Below are 14358 nucleotides of genomic sequence, written 5' to 3' on the forward strand. Positions count from 1 at the left end.
TTTCTCAAGTTGGTTTCTCTGCGATCTAGTATTCTGTTGAGTTCTCCCGCTCTCTGCATTTTCTTCGGCTGTGCATTCTCGTTCATCGGTAATCTGCCCTTTTTCATTTTCCTTAACACTTTTCACCAGTCGCATTGTTTTTTTACCGTAATTGCTAAAGATTTTAATTGTTGCTGACCCGTAAAGTTAATTATTTTGTTATTATTCAGAAGAATGCCATTCATAATTATCAATTCGCATTAATAATAAACACTTCACAACAAAATTTATAAATTTCCATCGCAATCGTTTACTCACATCGACTGATTAACGTACGGTGGGCTTGTGTCGATATTATTATCGATAGGTAATTCAGTTAAACTTTTATTTACGTTCCCACGCATTCTCGTTCGCAGTACATTTTTTATTACTATAAACAATAATCATAGTGTTTGATAGTAATGTTTGTGATTAGAATGGATCTTTTCTCTTTCTATTTTGGCGAATAGTGTTCGCCTTGTTCCATTGGGAACTGGTGTAACTTATAGAAAAACATATGTTAACGCATGTCTCGGTAAGTTTTTTCTATTAACATTTTTACAGTTTGTTACGCTTATTGAAACTTTTCGGTTGCTTTGTGAGAAAATTGAGCTTCATAAAGACATCGTGTAAAAAGCATTTTACACATCCAAAAGTTGAATTTGTTTTTATCAATTTAAAAATGGTTATGTCTATTGTTGAATGCGTAACCTACATGAATCCGTTGTACGTTAGAATCGTTTATAAAGTATTAAGAAAAGAAACTTGGAACTAACACAAACTTGTCGAGTTAATATGTTGAAACGCGGGTTTTATAGCTTATCCGGGGTTTTGATTTATCTTGTTCGTATTTGCATTTATTTTAAGTGATTTGGTTTGTTTTCGTTCTAGAGTATTTGTGATAATTTCATTTAAAATTATGCTATGATAAACTGAACCAAAAGAAAATTTGTAAAGATAGCCCATTTTAAAGAATTTTAGGTTGTTCTTATAACCATCTTCTAGAAGACTTAAAATATTCATTGCATCTGTTTGAAATATCACGCTGCTTGTCCAGTGGAGAATTTTGTATAGTTATTAATTTAGATACTCCAGGGACATTGTGTTTATTTGGTGATTGCATGTGATTTTTTTGTTTGTTTAAAGACTATTTGTATCCAGATTTAAAAAATCTTATATTGATGTAATTGGTTTATTGATAGGTTTCTTATTTTTTAAATTACTTATTGACATGCTCCTGTATAAATAAAAAATAAAAATAAACTATTTAAAATATTATGTGTCCCTATGTATAATAAATTAAAACAAAATGTATATTATGTTATATATATATATATATATATATCATATATGAGATAGGGGAGAAACAATACTGAGATCTGAATTTAAGAGAGCATTAAAAGATTTAAATGGCAGAAAGGCTCCTGGAATAGACGGAATACCTGTAGAATTACTGCGCAGTGCAGGGGAGGAGGCGATTGATAGATTATACAAACTGGTGTGTAATATTTATGAAAAAGGGGAATTTCCGTCAGACTTCAAAAAAAGTGTTATAGTAATGATACCAAAGAAATCAGGGGCAGATAAATGTGAAGAATACAGAACAATTAGTTTAACTAGTCATGCATCAAAAATCTTAACTAGAATTCTATACAGAAGAATTGAGAGGAGAGTGGGGGAAGTGTTAGGAGAAGACCAATTTGGTTTCAGGAAAAGTATAGGGACAAGGGAAGCAATTTTAGGCCTCAGATTAATAGTAGAAGGAAGATTAAAGAAAAACAAACCAACATACTTGGCGTTTATAGACCTAGAAAAGGCATTCGATAACGTAGACTGGAATAAAATGTTCAGCATTTTAAAAAAATTAGGGTTCAAATACAGAGATAGAAGAACAATTGCTAACATGTACAGGAACCAAACAGCAACAGTAGCAATTGAAGAACATAAGAAAGAAGCCATAATAAGAAAGGGAGTCCGACAAGGATGTTCTCTATCTCCGTTACTTTTTAATCTTTACATGGAACTAGCAGTTAATGATGTTAAAGAACAATTTAGATTCGGAGTAACAGTACAAGGTGAAAAGATAAAGATGCTACGATTTGCTGATGATATAGTAATTCTAGCCGAGAATAAAAAGGATTTAGAAGAAACAATGAACGGCATAGATGAAGTCCTACGCAAGAACTATCGCATGAAAATAAACAAGAACAAAACAAAAGTAATGAAATGTAGTAGAAATAACAAAGATGGACCACTGAATGTGAAAATAGGAGGAGAAAAGATTATGGAGGTAGAAGAATTTTGTTATTTGGGAAGTAGAATTACTAAAGATGGACGAAGCAGGAGCGATATAAAATGCCGAATAGCACAAGCTAAACGAGCCTTCAGTAAGAAATATAAGTTGTTTACATCAAAAATTAATTTAAATGTCAGGAAAAGATTTTTGAAAGTGTATGTTTGGAGTGTCGCTTTATATGGAAGTGAAACTTGGACAATCGGAGTATCTGAGAAGAAAAGGTTAGAAGCTTTTGAAATGTGGTGCTATAGGAGAATGTTAAAAATCAGATGGGTGGATAAAGTGACAAATGAGGAGGTATTGCGGCAAATAGATGAAGAAAGAAGCATTTGGAAAAATATAGTTAAAAGAAGAGACAGACTTATAGGCCACATACTAAGGCATCCTGGAATAGTCGCTTTAATTTTGGAAGGACAGGTAGAAGGGAAAAATTGTGTAGGCAGGCCACGTTTGGAATATGTAAAACAAATTGTTAGGGATGTAGGATGTAGAGGGTATACTGAAATGAAACGACTAGCACTAGATAGGGAATCTTGGAGAGCTGCATCAAACCAGTCAAATGACTGTAGACAAAAAAAAAATATGAGATAGGTATTATGTTATATATATATATCATGTATATATTCATAAGTATATATTCAAAGACTGAGAAAATAGCTCAGAAATTTAAAATTTGTGAGTAGAATGTTATCTGTAGAATAACAAACAAAAAAAAAATCATTTTACACAGACCACAATCACCAAACAAACATAAGGCCCCGTTACCGATAATACAGTGTTTTGCTTGAATGTATTTTCAATCATAGTTACAAAGAATATTTAAAAACATAGCAATGTAGAATCAACATTTTTGTTGATCATCTCATAATACAAATTGCAAATCTACCAATATTAACAATAACTTCGATATTTTCTCATATACTAAAAAGATTTGTATTTTAACAAATTTGAATTTTGTTAAATGTATAAACAAATTAAGTACTAACAATTGTTAAATGAACAATCACAATTTAAATCCACCACTTTTTGACCACACTGTAAATGAATGTATATGTAATTAAAAATGCCAGCAGTAACATTAGTTGATGCAAGTACAAGTCCCTGAAGATTGAGGATTGTTGCAGTGCTAAATGAAAAGTTAGTTTAATAAGTTTTAAAAATGTTGTATTACAAAATTTGGTTCAATTTGTCATTGCAAAAGTTATCATTTTAAATTAGTTTTAATTTAAATAATTAGACTTGAATCAATCAGGTGAAGTTTAATGCACTTTGGTCTGAAAAATAAAAAACCCATTTGCACACGTCTGCCCTCAGATTCATGTAAACTGGTTCTACATCCTCCATAAAAAGCAGAACTTGGCTTACCAAATAAGATTTTCTGGAACATTTCACATTCTTAAAATAAATTTGTATCAGTGTTGGAATCATTTTATGTAAAAGTGTTGATTATTTATAATAAAAGTTTAACTGACCGCATTAAGTTATTAGATGCTTAATTTCAGCTCGCTAGTCATATAAAGAAATCAAGAGCATTAATGATATGTTGACATACCTTGATTCAGTGATTCCAGCATAGGTCTTTTAACTTATAATAAAAATCCTGTAATCATGTCCTGGAGAATTTCAGGATACTGAAATGTGTAGCATTTTTGAATATCAGTGGGTAGAGACGACACAAAAATGTGTGGAGAAATTAATAACCCTGATTTCCAAATATAGGATTACAATCTGATTTAATGTATATATTGGGGTCTATGAGTCTGTTACTGTTTCATGCAAAAACCACTCTACTGATTGAACTGAAATTTTGCATAAGCATTTATTTAGTTTTTATGCCTGGAAAGTATATAAGACTATTAGGTACTTACATACCCAAAAGTCCCTGAAAATGAACAGTCTCTTTATTAATTTTAATAAATGGTTATTTATATTTATTTATTTTATAAATATAATTTAACCAAACTTAACCTATGCTCGCTTCGCTCGCTAACCTTGACTAATTAACATCATAATTTTTTGGGTATTTATTTAATAAATTCAGTAATTATTGCAATTATTTATTATTTAAATAATCAAAACACTCCTGTTAATTAGTCAAGGTTAGCGAGCGAAACAAGCATAGGTTAAATTGGGTTATATATTTATAAAATAAATAAATTATAACCATTTATTAAAATTAATAAAGAGACTTTTGAATCTATGTTAAACTCTATATCGGCCCATTTTCCACCGAAATTCGATTGACTACTTTGTTTTTAAATAAAGCTGTAGCTGCGGTGGCGTTAATACGTAAGTACCAACTATTGCCATTACGTAGTTTCACCATTTGCCAAAAGTTTTGGCATTTTAATGGCATGCAGTAACAACTGGTTTATGTTCCTTGCTGATTTTCAACATTATTATGGCCAAGCTATTGGTCAAATCAAATTTGGAGATCACTTGCAGTATTTGAAAGTAAAGTTTTAAAAAAAAAAAACTGCTCTTTGATTTTTTTGATATGTACTTTTGCTATCAAGAAAAGTAGTTTTAATGGTGTAATGGTGTACAGCATGGTGGCTCAACCAACACAGCCACTGACATTGTTAATGTGTGTGCAATGCGATGTGCCATGACTGACTGCACCTGGCTCCATTTACTTGGCTAAGAAATAACAAAAAATAAAAATAATAGGAAATGAAGTATGATCACCTCCATGTTTTGTTTTTTGGGTAATTCTAAGTATTGTACAAAATACTTTTTTACCTGTATGAAAAAGTATGGGTAACCAGCTATAACTGCTATTTTTAAGATTGGAGCCGGCTATTCTGAATCTGCTAACTTCATCACACAAAGTTTTTAGTCCTGTGCTGACCAGATTGTTGCTTTGAAAAAATTACATGAGTATTATTCTCACAAGTATGAGGATAACGAACACAGTGGGGGTCCATTTTTTGTTCAGTAGTATTGAAAAAATTTTGTTTCGTTTAATGCCTAGTTAAAATCTGCTACATTCTGGTATGTATTGCCTTTAATAACTGTCAAAATTCTTATATTTGTATTTAGTTTTTGTGGATTTTATTCAGAATGAAATTCTGTACAATATTTTGTTTAATATTTTTGTTTTTATTATCCACTTATCAAAGTAATTTTACTCCAAATAAATAGGATTATAAATACATAACCCCAAATAAATGGGGTTATATAAATATAACACCAAATATATAGGGGTGTGTTTTTCAACTATAAACATTTCTTTTACCCCAGATTTCTCAAAAATGCTGAAAATACAATTCTAGAAACTATTTTTTTCATTTTACATGTCAGATTTCATTTGAAACCACTAAATTTATCCTTAGTTTGGGCCCTAAGAACTATAGTGTGGTTTTATTTTACCAAAGGTGAAGAAATCAGGGCAAAATCTTTCACCAGCTGACACTCTCTATGAAGTGTTTCCAAACCTAATTTATATGAATTTTTTTTAATTTTCACTGGTAGAACAAGTTCTGAAAATTTTATATATATTTTTTTGTGTATCATTCTGTGTAATATATTGCTTAAATAAATTATCAGAATTTCATTGTATATTTTAGTGTTATTAAAACTATCAGTTGTTTTAAAAACAAATAAATATTGATAGAATGAATTACATAAACTCAAAATAAATAGTGAAATTCAAATTCAAGTGTTTATAATGTTGCACTTCCATTTCTGCAAACTTACAAATTCTGTAACTATAAAGTATGATTAGTAGCAGGCAGAAGCTCTACTATTAAATAATTTCCCCTTATCACATATTATAAACTCATGTGATACTTGTTTCATTTTCAAGCACATTTCTTTTGTCATGTTTTTCACTGCCTTACATAAGCATTGTTTTGATCTCTGTTCTTCTTGTTAGCAAAAATTAGTGAAACTTGTATTCTCTTCCTAATGGAATGCTTATGTGATACTGGGGAATTTTGGCAAAAAATATTAAAATTCTATTACTACTGGTCTGAAAAAAAATTCTGCTAGGTTTTTTGTTTTCAATATTATATGTCCTATTTATATTTTGAGTTTATATCATATTACATCACCAACTCGGGTATCTTTATAATAATATATTTTTTGATTTTTGGAAAAAATATTAATAAAGTAAAATAATTTTTCAATTAATTATTACAAATTTATTATTAAAAATAAATAAATAATGATAAATTATGATAAATAGACATTTATTAATTTACAATAAAATATGAATAAATAAATTTATTTATTATTAATATTAAATTTATTTATTATTAATATTTAAAATAAAATTTTAATTTAAAAAAAAATCTGTACTTACGTATTAACGCCACGGCAGCTACAGCTGCTGTTGTTTTGATATACGTACGATTTGTCAGTACACGAAGTCAACATAACCTAAACCAGCTGTAGCTGCGGTGGCGTTAATACGTAAGTTCCAAAAAATCATTTACTTACGAGGTAAGTAAATTTGAAAATTGAAGGAATATTTTTTTAATATATACCTTTACAGCTATTTTTTTTATTTTTTGCTTGTTGATATTGCCTCATAAGCTTGTGGGATATGGAAATGGAAAATTATTGTAGTGTATGAAAATTGCCATGTCTAACTGGTATTTGAACTTAGGACCTCCGGATTAAAGGGTGAGATGCTACCATTCAACTACTGAGATCCAGTGGAGTGGTGCCAATTACTTATTCTCTGTAAAAGTGCATCCCTCTCTGTGGTGTAGCATTATGCCTAATGCTTTTGTTATTTGAATTTTCTGTATTATCTTCAGTAGCCTTAAGGTTAGTCCTTGATGGTTTAATACTCTAAAAAGAGGTTTTCAGTTTGGAAAGTAAGAATAAATTTGCTAGAGCCAGGTTGGGTGAGTAGGATGATTGGGAAAGTATAATTACCTAAAATTTAGCTAAAAGATCATTTCACAAATTTATGAAACATGAGCATCATCACATGGTGAGGGTTGTCCTAAATATGAGTTATTTGTTGATCGATGGCCCTACTTTAACTACATAAAACTATTCATAACAATGGTGTGTACTGCTCATGATGATCATAATAAGTTTGTTTCATCTCATTTCTTTTGTCTCTGTAAAGTTTCTTTACTTTTAAGAAAACATTTACATTGATTCAGTGCCCAAGAATATTAACCAGATATTGTAAAAGTTCTCCACACTTGAATAGGCAGTTGTAGCTCAATGAATATTAATGATACAGTAAAAAAAAATAAATGATACAATATAATGCAAGATAATGATACAGTAGATGAAAATCAGTCGTGAAGGATGCCACTGTGCAGCATACATCTCTTTCCAAAATTTGCATTTGTATGCTATTTGAAGAGTTTTGCAACTTTTTGAATAAATTCATATATTTTTAGGTAACTTAGGTTCTAAAGAATTATTATTGTTTTCAAATTAGTAATTTATAATGCTGTAACTAAATTATTTAAAAATAAAATTACACTCATTGATTTTTAGTTGTCTAAAACAATAAAACAGTGCTACGCGAGTATGATATTGGTAATTTTGTCCTTTACATAGAACATTTTTGTTGGGAGTACTTGCTCTCTTAATATAGATGAGTAGTTTCCTTTACAAACTTGGACTAGTTACAAAGTGTAAAATATGTTTTTATATTGTCAGTATTGCATGATAGGGATAGTCCATTTTAATTAAACAAATTTAAAAAAATTTTATTGCATCACTATTTTTGATTTTGATGATATTTGGAACATGATAACTACCCACCTGTGGCCATTTTTTTTTGTGGCCAAAAAATATTTTTTATATTTAAAAAAAATATTTTTTTTAGTAATAGACTATTTTCTAACTTTGCAACAGCTAAAAACAGCCATTTTCATCACTTTTCCATGAGCTGTAGTGTTCTTATTTTACATCTTACAGAGGTCAAAAGGGCTTTTTGGAAAGAGTAAAGGTGGAACTTCATCTTAGTGTTCTCAAAATTCATTTTGTTACATAAATAAGTCTTGTAATGTTTATTAGTTACATTTACAAATTTTTTTTTCAAATTTTGGGCCCAAAATAAATAATTAAGGGCTTAGGTTAACAGACCTGTTTTTACCTTTTAACTCTTAGGTATTAGGAGAACTAATAAAAAAAAAAATTGGACTGTTACCGAGTATCCTTCGTTAAAAAAATGGCCACCAGATCTTAAGATTTTGAAAATGTCTTATTTTTGGGGTCCTAAAACCACACATGGAACAAGTGGAAAAAATCTGAAATGTCTACAGCAGTAAGTACTTTCTATATAGTTTAAAATCATATAAAATTTATTTTGTTATTCAGAGGGGTTGACAAGTAATGAAGCCATCAAAACAAAAAGATAGTTTTTTATTTAAAGTGTGACTCATACACACAAACTCATGTTTAAACACAAAAATGAATAGACATGAATATTTACATAATCCTGAATGTAACCATTGTAGAAGGCACAGTTACTGGGTTGATTTCAGTGTGATATGCTGTATTGTTGCTAGTGATAATACTGTGGTTGGGTAATGTACATTTGTTTATGAAGTAATTTTATTAGCAGTGAACTTCTCTTTTATACGATATCTTTTATTTTTAATTTTATTAATTAGAGAAATTTTTATTTTATCTGTAGAGAAACTGGGATAAGACAAAGTGAGGTGCAATTGATAGTTTTATAATTTATACTAATTACTGTATTGTTATTGTAAGAACATTTGCATTTTATAAAAATGATTATGGAGTGTTCAATTGGCATTCACACTGAAACAGTTTGACACAAATTGACTTACAGTAGATCTTCAGTATGGCACGATATTTTTTTTACTGAACAGCAAGTAACATTGATATCCTTAAGAAGTGAATTTATGAAAAGTACACCAAATATTTAGATAAATACTCTCATATTAATGGGAAAAGTTGCTGTGCCCCATTTAGCAGTCACACTAAACCGGTTATGAAATCTCATCGAGAAATATCTTTGACACTTTCAACAAGCAATCCAAATTTAAAATTAATTCCAGGCAGAGCACTGTGTACAAAATGCTTAAACAAAATACAAAAACCACAAGATTGTACAGAAAGCAAACTGGAATATAAAGATATATTTGAGACTCGACTATAAGACATCAAGATGTGTTATAGTCGAGTCGATGAATAAAGCTTGTTCAGCACTTTGTATTTCCTCCGTTAAGGTTAAAAAATTTTTGAGCAGTGCGAAGGAATCAATTTAAAAAAATAAAATTACAAAAATGGCAGTCAGTTACCAGTAAATTAAACGATTCCCTTGATTAAAATACTTCTACAGAAGAAACCAGTTTAGTACCATAAAATTATGCTTATTTTATTAGGGTCTATGAAAAATTAATGGTTAAAATAAAGGATAAAATGAAAACAGTTATATCAACCCTGGAGAAAATTAATATTTTAAGTTTATTACCGGCTGAAGCATTCAAAAAATTCAAAATGAGTTTAGTGTTAGTCAGTATTTAGCACATCAATTCAAATAATTAGTTAAAACAAGTGGAATTTTGCTACAAATCGGCAAAAAGAAACTCAGTCATGTAATTGATGAAAATGTTATTAAATGTGTCCAAGAGTTTTACCAGAATGATGAGTACAGCTGAATGATGCCAGGCAAGAAGGATTGTGTCTCTGATACAAGCTGTCGGGAAGAAAATTAAAATTAAAAAAATTCTTATCTTATGTAACTTAAAAGAATTGTACACAGCCTTCAAAGAAAAACATAATTTAAAAATTGGTTTTTCAAAATTTGCTGATCTAAGACCTAAATTTTGTGTTCTGACTGGTGGGTCAGGTGAGTACGTGACCCACCAGCCACACTCATACCACACACATTCTGTTTGTGTGTGTCATCAACCAAAATGAAATCTCATGTTATCTGCTCTAAAAATGAAATTTGATTATAAAATTATCCTTTCTATCATGGTATTGAAAATGAAACGGGCATGCTGTCACAGTGTGAAAAATGTCCAGGCCCTAATGAAGTGCCCAGATTTCTGAAAGAGAGCTGGAATGATTTTGATTCTGAAATTATCTTCAAACAATGGTTTTCTATTGACTGTTGTGAACTAACTACTCAAACTCTTCCATCTCAAGAGTACTGAGATAAACTTATTGAAAATTTAAATACTCTAAAAAGGCATCATTTTGTTACAAAGAAACAAGTGAATTTCCTCAACATTAAAAAGGAAAACTTGTTGGAGAGTGAATATATTGCAGTGGGAGACTTCTCTCAAAATTTTCCTTTTGTGATACAGGAAAACTTATGCAACAGTACATCCATTTCTCATATATTTTAAAAAAGAAGGAAAATTACAAAGCCAAAGTTACTGTGTAATTAGTGAGTACTTGAAGCATAATACTACATCGTTCTTCTGCTTCCAAAAGCAAGTTATAAATAAAGGAAAACACTGTTACCACAAGTTATACAATTTTTTTATTTTCTGATGGCTCCTCAGCCCAGTATAAAAACAAAAAAAATCATAAATTTGTGCAACCATCAAGAAGATTTTGAAATTGCAGCTGGATGACATTTTTTTCTCTCATACTTTGAAAAAGGACCATGTGATGATGGTATTGGTAGAACTGTGACTAATGCAAGCCTTCAAAGGACAGTCAATAATCAAATTGTTACACCTTCTGAAATGTACAATTATTGCAAAGACAATATTAAAAATATAACATTAATTTTCTGCTCTAATAAAGATGTTCAAGAGACTGAAGAATACCTCAGTTTTCGTTATCAGATAATCACTACAGTCCCAGAAACAAGAAACTTCACAGTTTTGTTCCAACAAGTCAAAAACGTATTGTGAAAGTTCGGCCGACCTCTGAATCAGAAACATTTACGTTAGTATCGGTACACAAGGACATTGATGATTCTGATTGCTTTATAGGTTTACCAAAGCCAAAATGTAAAAATTACGTCTGCTGTGTATACGATGGCAAGTGGTAGTTAGGCGAAGTGATTGAAGTCAAAATACAACAAAATGACAAGGAATTTCGAATACACTTTCCATCCGCGGGGTCCTGGTATTTCATTCAAGAAATCATTGAGGGATAATCAAACATTGGTACAACTGGAAAGTATTTTAAAGATTCTCACGCCTTCAGAGCTTTTTCTATCAGCTATTGGAAAAGGACACAACATTACACCAAAGATGAATGAGGACTTACAAGTTCTACTCATTAAAAAAAATGGCAGGAGCACTACGTTATGTTACTTAAGTTTGTTATCAAAAAGCGCAAAATTTATTCGTAACTTTCAGTAGGAGCAGTAAAATAAGGTAAAAGTGAATTGAACAACTTGTTAATGTATTTGAATTGTTTATCATTGTGTAAAATTATTTATCATTCTGTAATTGATTATTTATCATTTTGTAATTGACTATTTATTATCAATTTATTCATTCTAATGAGTTTAGTTGTAATTTCTATAACCTGAAAAAAAATGCATAACAGCATTTTTGGATACGTTGTTAACGGTTAGAAGGAATGGTGTTTTCAGTGGTTTTGTTGGCTTCATTACTCGTCAATCCCTTGAGTAACAAAATAAATTTTATATGGTATTAAAGTACATAAAATGTACTTACTGCTGTAAACATTTCAGATTTTTGCCATCTGTCCCACATGTGGTTTTTGGGCCCAAAAAATGAGATATTTTCAAAATCTTAAGATTTGGCGGCCATTTTTTAATGGACACTCTGTAACAGCCCGATTTTTTTATATAAGTACTACTGGTACTTAAAAGTTAAAAGGTAAAAAACAGGCCTGTTACCCTACGCCCTTAATAATTTATTTTGGGTCCAAGTTAAAAAAAAACAATTTGTAAATGCAAATAATTAACATTACAAGATTTGGTTACGTAATAAAATGAACTTTTAGCAAACTAAGATGAAGTTCCATCTTTACTCTTTCCAAAAAGCCCTTTTCACCTCTTTATGATGTAAAATAAGAATGCTACAGCTCATGGAAAAACCTGTTGGCAAGTTAGAAAATAGTCTATTACTCAAAAAAAGATTTTATTTTAAATATAAAAAAAGTATTTTTTGGCCACTACAAGGTGGGTAGTTATTATATATCAAATACCATCAATATCAAAAATAGTGATGTACTGATAATTTCTTGAATTAAAATGGAATACCCCGGTAACTGGATGTTCTGAAAAGATCAAGATTACAAATAATAGGAAGGAGTTCAAAAATATTTTGTTAAAACTCATCTTATCTGTAGGATAATGTTATAAATACTTTAATATAAATCTTTAGAAAGAAATTAAACAGTTGTCTAATGAATTAGAATCTATGCTGCAAAGTGTCCATAACAGCAAATTAATGTTAATACATTATTTTGATGTTATATTCCAGTTATGATTATTAGGATAATAATAAATTACTTACATTAATAAGTTCTGTCAAGATACAAGATTGAATAATTATGGTATGCCTTTCTCTTAAAGACAGTCGCTCATGTTAGAAAACAAATCATCACGTAGCTATCGAAAACAAATGTGTTACACTTAATGATATATATTTTTAAAAAACTTAATTTGAACACAAATTTCTGATTTTCTTAAGATTAAACTTGCCAGTTTCACCATTTCGGTTTAATATTAGAACTCATATTATTTTTTCATTTAAATCAGTGGATTTAAAGAGTAGCATAATAATACATAATTACTACCACTTGCAACATAATTACAGGAACTTGCGACCAGGAGTCGCAAGTTCCTATTACGAGCAAAGGGGCCTTTACCCATAGTTCTGCTCGTCCTCTTTTAGAGCGGCGGCCGTAATCTGTAACTGCGTGTTGATCTATGATTTCATGCATTTGATCTAGTAGCGGCGAAGAGGTGCAAAGAGTAACAGGAGAATACAGAAGGTCTCCCCAGCTATCGTCACGCTTTTGGGCGTGTGCCCAATATCTCTAAGTAGGAGGAATATAGCGAGCATATACTATTAGGTCAGGGAATCTGCGACCATGACCGATGTTAGGGATGTAGGTAAGAGGCTTAGCCGGGATTGGTGCTTTTTCCTTCGACCTCCTCGAACACTGGTTCCGACTATGATGGTTCAGAAGTAGATATAGGTGTGACCACCCGGGAGGGTATCAACCCACTCATTGAAGAGTTTTTGCCCCGTTGGCCTATGATGTTTTGGCGGAACTAGATGGCTTGTTTTCCTATCTAGCAAACCCCAAGTGTACTAGTGCAGCTACCAAGATGAGATTATTGCCTCGTCTCGAATTCTTCCGAGCGGCTTTCACAGCTCTCGTCGAGGGTTTTGAAAATCTTGCCTCAAAACCTAAGGAAGTAACTGCAGTCCATAAACCGGCCCCGGCCCCAATGCAGCCGCGTAGGTATGCTGAGGTGGTTAGGGGCGGACGTGAAACCAGCCAGTCCTAGAAACCTGAGGTTGCGTTTGTCAGCAGAGCAGAGGGCTCGATTATGTCCAGCAGTCAGCTGAAGAAAGACCTCCAGGTTGCCCTTCGGGGTGACCGGGAAGATCTTAAAATCAGAAACATCAAAGAGACCGGCAAGGGATTAGTTATGGTAGCGGATGATACAGAGACCATTCAGGCAATTAGAATTTCCATCTCTAATTGGATGTTCTAATGTCATTTATCCCGATTGGGGATTAAATTACCGTACCATGCGTATCCTTTACAAAGGTGTGAGCGAAGCTGTTATAGTGTATGCTGCGCCTGTCTCACAGCATGACTGTTAGGTAGTATTGCGCGGACATTTTGTTGCTCTTGCTGGCTGTTATAGGCGGTTATAGAACAGTCTCGCGGGAGACAGTCTGTGTTATAGTCTGAGTGAAACCAAGAGATATCTTGGCTAATGAGCGTAAGGAACGCTACATTTCCATGTAAATAACCTATTGACGTCAGAACGAAAGCAGGAGATTGAAGACCGGGTCTTTGCGTCTTGGCAGGTCAGGTGGGACGAATCCCCCACAGGTCACTACACGCATGATATGTTTCCTATAGTGTCTGATTTAGGTGCGATGGGATGGGTCTCTCCGAATCGGTATATCACA

The 14358-nt window shown here is 31.5% G+C and overlaps 1 protein-coding gene across 6 annotated transcripts in view; it reads left to right on the top strand.

Annotated features, from left to right (window-relative positions):
* Positions 1-366: 366 nt before the first annotated feature.
* LOC142318445 (sodium-independent sulfate anion transporter) overlaps positions 367-14358 on the top strand; it is a 161333-nt gene continuing 147341 nt past the window's right edge. For all 6 annotated transcript variants that reach the window (XM_075355092.1, XM_075355034.1, XM_075355076.1 and 3 more), the window contains exon 1: positions 367-553. The gene's annotated coding sequence lies outside the window, so the exon portion shown is untranslated. The remainder of the gene's footprint in view (positions 554-14358) is intronic.

The sequence above is a fragment of the Lycorma delicatula genome, chromosome 1 (assembly GCF_047948215.1).
Source record: "Lycorma delicatula isolate Av1 chromosome 1, ASM4794821v1, whole genome shotgun sequence".
Classification (NCBI taxonomy): domain Eukaryota; kingdom Metazoa; phylum Arthropoda; class Insecta; order Hemiptera; family Fulgoridae; genus Lycorma; species Lycorma delicatula.